General features: G+C 52.4%; 1 long non-coding RNA gene across 1 annotated transcript; it reads right to left on the bottom strand.

The window, feature by feature from the left end:
• Positions 1–3,551: 3,551 nt before the first annotated feature.
• On the bottom strand, positions 3,552–6,226 carry LOC149999160 (uncharacterized). The gene is made up of 2 exons (XR_016513449.1): positions 4,883–6,226; positions 3,552–3,823 (listed from the first exon to the last, which is right to left on the bottom strand). It is a non-coding gene; the product is annotated as an uncharacterized LOC149999160 (long non-coding RNA).
• Between the last annotated feature and the right edge of the window lie 2,939 nt (positions 6,227–9,165).

Genomic DNA, 9,165 nt, shown 5'->3' on the forward strand with positions numbered 1-9,165 from the left:
CGCCCAGGCCCTGCTAACCATAAAAAGCTGAGCTCTCGGACTGCATCAGAGTGACCCAAGCAGGACGAGCCACGTGCACGTTTAACTGTGAAATGAGACGCTGAGGCTCTGGTGACCATGCTCACTTCTGCAGAGACCCCCGCACGGCTGGGCAGCCAGCAGGCTGAGCGCATGCCAGACACATCTTTAAAGGCACGGATTTCCCACTTTCGAGCTCCAGAGGAGGCCCTCCCAATGGCCCTTACACTGTCCAACGGATGTCTGGGTCGTGAAATTAATTTCCTACTTGATTTAAAAAGTTTCTTGGTGGGCAGCTGGCCAGCTGTTCTGCCCATAACCCGAGCCCCTTTAGTAGCTAGAACTACCATCTGAGAAGGAGCCTCTTGGCCCGAACCTCTCCTCTGCCTGCAGTCCTCTCATTTTCCGCTCCTGCGTGTCTGAAAGGACTTGACCATGAAAGACAACCAGTTATTGCTTATTGCAAAATCAAGTGCTAACACAAACAGTCATTTTTAGTCGAAATGACCATCCGTTGCTTCCCCTGAGAATTTCACAATTTCCGGATGGATGCATTTATAGACGCGTTAGCAGCCTGGACGTGGAGGCAGCCGGCCGTTCCCACAGAGGCAGGACGCCCAGCGGTGGAGGGAACGGGGTGGACGCGCAGGCCCTGGGCACGGCTGTGCCCACAGACTTAGTCATTCTGGAATTTCCCCTCGGCTGCTGATGCAGGGCCCGCCTCCGTGTTTCTCCCCCGCTGCTCTCTGCCTCGCTTCTCCTCCGGAGTACTGCTGTGAGTGCCCCTTTCTTATGAAAAACCCTTCCAACGCCCACGCCCACCCGTTCTGGGCCACTGAAGGGCCGCAGCTCACTTCCTACGGAAGGTGGGTGAGGGCCAGACTTTTGCCCAAAGAGCAAGGGGAACCTGTTGCAAACTAACCGATCCCAGCACTTCCCAGATGTGTCAGAGGGTTTTTAGAAAGTTTTCATGCTTTAAAAGGTGAAACCTTTCAAAACGAAGAAAGTAGTAAAATTGTCTAAGGGTTTCGGTGGCTCGGATGAATAAAGAGCGTGTCCCTATTTAATGTGCTTCCACGGCAGAGCTGGGTGTCAACCCTGCCTGTGAACGTTCCTCGGCTTCTCAGGGTCACGGGCTTTCAACAGGAAAATTTGCTGCCTGTGAGCAAAGAGGGAGGAAAAGTTATCTCTAAAAGATTATAGGTCAGACCCAGAGAGAATGTGCTTGTCATTCAGCAGCATGGGATGTTTGGAAACACATTTCAATGACAACTTATTCAGCATGGGAGATAGGGACGCTCCGGGGGACAGGACTGGAAAGGTCGGAAGGAAAAAAGATAAACCTCATGTCATGCCCCGCTCTAAAACTGCTGATGGAAGAATCCGTATGGAAGCTGCAGCACCAGCCACATGCGTATAAAAGGACAGGAGAAAGGTGGACCAGGGCAAGGCGGGCTGAAGGGCGTGCGGCCCGACCCTGCGGGGCTCTTCCCGCAACGGCGGTCTGTTTACATTCGGGATTGTCTGCAGTGAACTGTGGCCCAGACACTCTCATCACGCTCTGTCACGGCTCCCCTGCGAACACCTAGGAGAGCCGCGTATTTAAAGGTGCCAGCTCTCCGCTGATCTGCCCAAAATCAGTGACCCAACGCTACGCAATTCACTGCACTCTGCAAGTCAGTCTTCTGCGGCACTGTGACTGGAAGAGACTTTTGTTCTTTCCCCCTTTACCCTGAAAGAGCAGGCAGGAATAATTTCCAATTTCCACTCTCAGGCTTAATTTTAAAACTCGGTTCCTAATACCCGTTTGACTTTACTTCTCCCTGTGGGCGCGCAGGGCCAGCGAAGCGTCTATGACCCAGCTGAGGGGCCTCAGGGCCCAGGGCGCCGGGCCAGGCCTCCTCTGCGCCGCACAGCGGTCCTCGCCCAGGGCCTGCTCAGGAACGCGGTGTCAAACGGCCCACGTCTAACAAACACCTACGTTACCTCTGATACATTGCGATTCGCACATGGGATTCATGACAGTAGGTTTCCGCACAAACTCATCAACACCTGTTAAAGACGTGTTACACTTACAGCGCCACGGCCTGGACGTGTGTTCCCCTGAAACTGGTACGTGGAAGCCCTGACTTCCCACAGGGTGGCGTCGGAGGCGAGGCCTTTGCAAGGTCACGAGGTCACGAGAGTGCAGCCCTCATGAATGGGATTAGTGCCCCTCATTACGGAGACGGCACAGAGCTCCCTCCCCTGCCCCCAGATGAGGCCACAGGTAGGGGACAGCCTCTATGAACCCGGCAGCAAACTCTCAGTAGACACGGAGCTGGTTGGGGCCCTAACCTTGGACGTCCCAGCCTCCAGGGCCATGAGAAGCAAGTCAGTGTTGTGTAGCAGCCCGCACAGACTAAGATGAACAGGAATTTTCTCGTGGTCAGATGCCTATATGTATAAATGCGTCAATTATGGTTGATACCACAACTATCAGACTCTCTTTCACTGTTCCATCCGTGCAATTCCACACCCTGATGCTAACCAGTGTCCCGTTAGCACAGGAAAAGGATGTAAATACTGTGGATATAAGAATAAGCAAAGAACGGGTTACTCTTTTGCCAAAATCACCTTGCTAATACTATGTTAATAGAATAACAAAACACTCCTTTGGCTTAAATAAACAACCATTTGCTTAGAACTGATGACTTTTAGAATTGCACACTCGTCAAATATCCTAGATCGATTCCATTTGCAGAACGGAAGCTCGGAGAGTGGAGGCACTAGTCCGATCTCATGTGCAGGTCTAAAATCAGGGTTCCCTTCTGATCCTACAGCCCCTCCGCCACCTCATTCTGTCTCCTGGCTCCACTGAATGTGGTCAGACCCTGGGCACGACCCACACAGCCTCTGGGGACAAACAGTAAGTAACACCTGTCTAGACACAGCCGTACGCCACCAAGAAATAAGACTGAGTAAGGGAGAATGTTAGTAAAATGTGGAGCCAGAGAGGTCAGGGCCTTTTTTTACAATGCTACAGGTTTTACTGTCGTCGGCAAAAAACTGTATCAAACCAAAACAAATCCTCTCTTCCAAGTGGAAGGGAGTAAATTTCCATTCTGTGTTGAAGAAAAGAGAGAACGCGGCTCATTCCACTAAAAAGCCCCTGCTCTGTGTTTTTCAAACTATAGTTGTGTTCTGATACGTGGTCTGGAAACCCACCCAGTCGGTTGTGATCAGCCACTTGTCACATGAGAGAGAATAAAGGAGAATAAAACACCAGAGCACATGGCTCCCAGGGCCAGTGCCATTTCACGGACGTTTGATCAGTTTTCGTCTGTCACGTGGCCGGGACCAGGGCAAACACGTTGCTCCCTCTAGGCTGAGGGCCACTGTTCTGCCTACTGCCAGTTGCTCTTTCAAAGGAAAACATTAGCGTTGTCTGTAGCGACTAAAACGGCTTCTCTCCATCACGTAAAAACCACGGTAACTGATTTGATGAGCAGAGTTCTTCTGCACTGAAAGGATTTGACACAGTAGAACCGAACTTGGACAAAACAATTTAATCAGAAAACGTTGATTTGAAAGTGTACAAAAAAGGCTTTCACAGACATTCCAGGGAGGGAGTTTGCCAAGAGTTACTTACTCGTCCCCAGTGAGTTCCAGGCTGAGGGGTTGCCTCACGCAGAGGAGAGACTGGGGAAGCAGTGACGGGTAAGAATGAGAAATAGACTCAGCACCCGGAACGTGTGCCTTTGTAGTCACCTGCAATTCTTGGAAGGATTTCTATCACTGAATACTTTCCAACCATTTTATTACTCTGTCAAAAAAAAAAAAAAAAAGTCTTATTTCCCTCTTTTCTCCTGGCCGTGAAGTGCATTTCAACAAGGGAGTTCTACTAGGAAACCCGGTCGCCCTGAATATTTTCGTCACCTTGACAAAGCGATGTGCTCTCCAGGGTAACTTCCTTTGCGGGGCTCTGTGCTCCAGCCAATGTGCCTCAGGCAAAGGACACGGTGTTATTTCCCTATTGTATTCTTAAAGGACTGGTTTCAAAACAAGCCAGGCAGAGAGGTCAAGCTGGGTGTGTGGGTGTGTGGGTGTGGGTGAGAGAGAGAGATTGTATGTTTGTATGTACTATCCCGGAGGCTCCTATCTGCCAGGTTCCCAAGGGGTGGGAACAGAAATGTGGTAAATTTCCAAACAGCTCAGCGGCTTTTCATCGGGTCCAAGAACCACCCCAGGTGGCGTAGCTCAGGATACGACCATCTATCTGCCCCCGTGAACTGCTCTGGCCTCCCCTTCCCTTGGCTTTCAGAGGGCACAGAGGTGCCAATGCCTGCGTGCAGAAGAAGCCTCAGGGTATTTCCCAGCAGGCCGGTCGCGGGTGTCCAGGGAGGGCCGCAGCCCTGGTCCCGCTGTGGCCAGCATGGGGGGGTCGGGCAACCTCACCTCCCGGAGCCCCGCTCGTCTGTACAGTGAGGGAGCTCAACAAACGAGGCTCTGAGGTCCCTGCCACCTCTGCCGCTCTGAAGACTCTTATACATAAAACATGCTATAAACTTTGTTTTATAACCAACGAGAGAAGAAGGGGGAAAGCCGGGGGAGGGGCTAGTCAAGGAACTCGTGTACATGAGCCATGGCCAGGGACCACAGGGTGGGGACTGACTGCGGCAGTGGGAGAGGGGTGGGCGGGGTGCGGGGAGCAACGGGGAAACAGTGGGACACCTGTAATAGAACAACAATAAAAAGAATAAATAAGAAAACTACAGAGAGACATTTATGCACAAAAGCCCTTTCCTTCTGGGGTTCTTAGTGGCGCGCACACTGCTCACAACTGCGTACTGTCCCCCCACGGCCCCGAGCAGGCCGCACGCACCTCCGTTGGCTGCCAAAGGGGCACAGCTGCAAAATAAGTGAAAAACATCTTCCACTGTCCTGGGAAACATCCAGCGTCTGAACTGAGAGAGGATATAGTTGCCCCAACCACGAATCAGGTCAGCTGTAAACACCTGGTTTTATTTTTGGAGCCGCATTTTTTTTCTGCGTTGATAACAAAGGCGCGGCGTGTGTTCAGGGCAGCGCGATGAGCCCTCTGTCAGGGAACACAGATAAGGGCGCCCTTACGTGGGGCCCGCGGGGGAAACGGCGTTGGGCGATGACAGAAACATGGTTTCCTGTTACCGACGGCTCCGGCATGCTCTGGTCACAGGCACGCTTGATGTCAGGTCCGAGCCAAACAGGTCTGGGCTCCAGGCTTCTCCCTCCGTCTGTCCTTCGGGTCTCGTTTTTACGTTCCACTGGCATGTGAATTTCCCTGGCTCCGATTCTCTTTATTTATATTGGACCACTGTTTTATATGATGTATTCACTTTGCTTACAATTTTAAGACTGCATTTTAAATCCAGTGTGGGATGAGGTGAAGTAGAATGGATTAGTTTTATATTTACTAGGCCTTTAAAAATTGAGAGAACAGAGTATTTTCAGTTGGAAAACACAGGATGTTTCCAAAGTTAAATAGTCTTATGGAAAAGAGAATACAGACTTCCGTGGGGACAAAGAACAGAAGTAAGACCAGTGTGTGGAAATTACTGGGAGGTGGACTTATGCCATTGTCATGAAAATTCCTTAAGAGCTGAAGAAATCTTAAAAAACAAAAGGCCACCCGGGGAAGCATCAGGTTTTGCATCCTCGTCGCCATGCCATGTGGGCACCGAGGGCGGGACCAGAGGCCGTCCAGAGCCTGCTGCACCTGGGAGGCGCTAATAAAACACCTGCCGCAGGAGGACAACAACATGCAGGCTCTTAAAGCCTCACATTATCCCGGACAGCAGCAGCAGCCCTGAGACCAGCACTAATGGCCCTAATGACACACCCGGGACTTGCCCGTGGCTTTTATCTGGGGCCCAATCAAAGACATCCGGTCTAAGTGTTACTTCTCACCCTGGGTTTACAGATAAGAAAATCAGAACGCTTCCAAGTGAAACATGAAGGGGAACGAAACCACCGAAGCTCACCAGTCAGCAAGAGGGAAGGGGTCCACTGGTTAAGCCCGTCCCTGGGGTTCACTAACACATGTTGAAGGGCAGGATGCCACAGGTATTGAACTTGACCTTCGGCTGTTTAACATAATGTCCCGCTGCCTGGCTTTGAGGAACCCAGTGAACATTCACCTCTCGAATCCCCAGTTTTATGAGGACACAGGCCCCCCAGGAACTGTCTCTCCTCTTCCCCGCTTGTTCTTTCAGACCAGTTACTCAGTGGCAAGGAACTTTCCCGCAGACAGCTCTGAGCTCCCATCCCCCCAGTTTTGCAGTCAGAGAAAAAAAAAGGGATCTCTCCTGCCAGCTGTAATTTGAAAACTCTTTGAAAAAGATGCCAATTAGCCTGAATCACTTTGTTGCGATCACTGTGGCCAGAAAAGTGTGAAATACCCCGCTCGGAGTTACAGCCACGCTGCGGGTGCGGGGCCTGACCCTCTTACTGAGCGCAGAGAGACACAGACGCTGCCTCAGCTGAAGAGGAAACGTGTATCCAGCATATTTCCAAATACATTCTTTACCGACTTTTTTCAGATGTGTGCATATAAAAGAACTGTTTTTTTTTTAACTTTTTAAGAGATCATCAAAAATATTATAATTTTATATCATTTTTGGGTACTATGGTCCCATACCTTCTTTGCTTCCTGACCGATTTTTACCATTTTACAGAGCAGTGAATTGGGCCCATAATATGACTCCACTTCTGGTTCTGGCTGCTCAGGACAGACAGGGCGTGGAGCCCATCTGGGCTCTGACAGCAGACCGTGGCCCTCCAGGGCCACTGCCAGTCACAGCCCCTTCTCCCAGGTGTCTTCATTCTGCCCTCTCAGGTACTGCACTTGTCCTTTTACAGGAAAAAATAAGAGACCTTGTTGTTAAGTTTGCATTCGTGACTTACGGTGGATACCTATTCGGGTGTGGAACTATGGGTCCCCACTGTGTGCCACTGTACCTGGCTTTGCAGACACATGGGATTGTCTTCATAGATTGTGAGAAAGATGATAAGCAAGTAAGCAAACACATAAGCATGACAGTCACAGGCTGTGATGAGCAGGTGCATCAGCAGGGCACAGGAACGGAGGCAAGCAGGCGGCTCCGGGACACGGAGAAGGGGAGCTGAGCCTGGGGTGTGGGCCGCTTGGAAACACGGGAAGGGTGTCGCAGGCCAACCCGGCACTGCCGACGTGGTGGGCCGTGCAAATTCTCCTCTGGGGACTGTCCTGTCCATTGGAGCATCTTGACTTTAGCAGCATCCCTGGCCTCTCCCACTGGACTCCAGTAGTGACCTGCCCCAGCTTCCACGCGACAGCGCTTCTGGCCAGATGTGCCCCAAACACGACATCAGCTCCCGTTGAGAACCACTGTTCTAGACGCAGGGAGTAAGACGCAGGGTTTGGAACAGCATGAGACACTGGTAGGGAGCCAGGCGCTGACCGTTTGGGGTCTGCGGGCCTCGGCGAGAATTTGGGTTTTGTTTTATACACACAGTCCGTCAATGAATAATTTCAAGTTGGGGACTAACATGTCTACATTCAAATTCAAAATAGACCCCTCTGGCTCCTGCGTGGAAAGTGGGTTTCAATCTCTGAGGATAAAAGAGATCCCAGGGCCAGGCACGGGGCCCAGCCTTGTCGGGAAGATAAAAGCAGAGTGGAGAGGAGGGGCAGAGGGGTTGGGCAAAGCCAGGAGGAGAGGAGTCCCCACCATCGGAATGTGAGCGTGCGGAGGACGGAGTGGGGACGCGACTGCATTGTTCTGGTGGCCCCGTCATCACGTCCCAGCCTGAAGACGTCCCTGGAACTGCCCTGCTTCAGCTCATCCTCTTGCTCAGCCAGTTTCCCCTGCAAATCTTCTGTGCATAATCCCAAATTAATCATTTTGTTCGCAAACATACAAAGGCTTCCTATTACAGCCCTACCTCAGCCTTGTTTATTCCTGTTTCTAAAAATTGGCTCTGGAAGCGGTCGCGTCTGTTCCTGGAACCCTTCCGATATGCCTCCCGTGCACCCCCCAAGCTGAGGCTCCGGCCGAAGCCCTCCCCGACACTGTGACCCACAGGGGTGCCTCTGTTCTCTGAAGGGCATCAACGAAGCATCCCCTTTTCCACTCCGCCCATGAACGCGCCCTCGGCCAGCGTCTGCACCAGGCGCTGCGCTACGCCCTGGAAATACACAAAGTGCAGGTGCGGGCTCCGCGCTCCGCTTCCTTAGAGCGCTCAGGGGAACAGCAGCGGGTCTGCAACCTGGTCCTGAGCCAGCCACTCGGCGGCCACTTCTCCAGCCTTGGGGCGTTCCCCCACCCCGGTCGGGCACGGTGCCCCGTGCCTTTAGCCATTGCTCATCTCCTGGAACTCTGTGGTCACAGCTCCTCGGGAGGGACAGCGCTACCCCTGCTACTCACCAGGGTCAGGGCCGGTCCAGCCGCGGGCAGCATGTTTCCCAAAGCCCGAGTCCCGGCCCTCCCGAAAAATGGTGACGGTGTGGAAGTGTGGACAGGTGGCCGCGGCGGAGCAGTGCGAGGCGGTCTCTGCCACACCAAGCTTAGCCCCGCGTGAGGGCATAAGATCCTTCTTCGTAAATGTGGGTCCATTCAAACCTGAGTCACACACACACAGTGCCCTCAAGGACAAACAGTAATTCTTAGAGGCGCTACACTTAAGACCTACATCACGAAAGTCCGGACACAATGTTTTCTGGGAATTCTTGCAGTGAGGAATGTCACATGGGTTTTAAATGAATTTCAAAATGCGTATTTCTGCCCTTCTATGCAGGACGCTGTCACCTTTCCTTTCCTCCATGCTTCAGCCTGACCGCCCGAGACTTCGCTTGTGACCCATTACACGCCTGTCATCTAAAACTCAGTCCTCAGACGAGCCACAAGCGGGCCAAGCGTGAAGCTGCTCGACTGAGAAAGTGTGCCGTCGGAGCGCGTGGGCGTCCTCCCGCGACCCGCAAACGCGGACGGCAGGGAGCGAGCGCGCGACCCACGGCGCACGTCATTTTTTCAAGAGCGGAGGGGAGGTTGCTCCGTCCGTTGTATTGGCAGAAATAGTTATATTTCCATGTCAGGACATTCCCGCGGATTCGGTCTGACGCCCTATTCGCCCGGATCGGGCTGACAC

Source organism: Furipterus horrens, unplaced genomic scaffold (genome assembly GCF_987537825.1).
Source record: "Furipterus horrens unplaced genomic scaffold, mFurHor1.1.pri manual_scaffold_10, whole genome shotgun sequence".
NCBI classification, from domain to species: Eukaryota; Metazoa; Chordata; class Mammalia; order Chiroptera; family Furipteridae; genus Furipterus; species Furipterus horrens.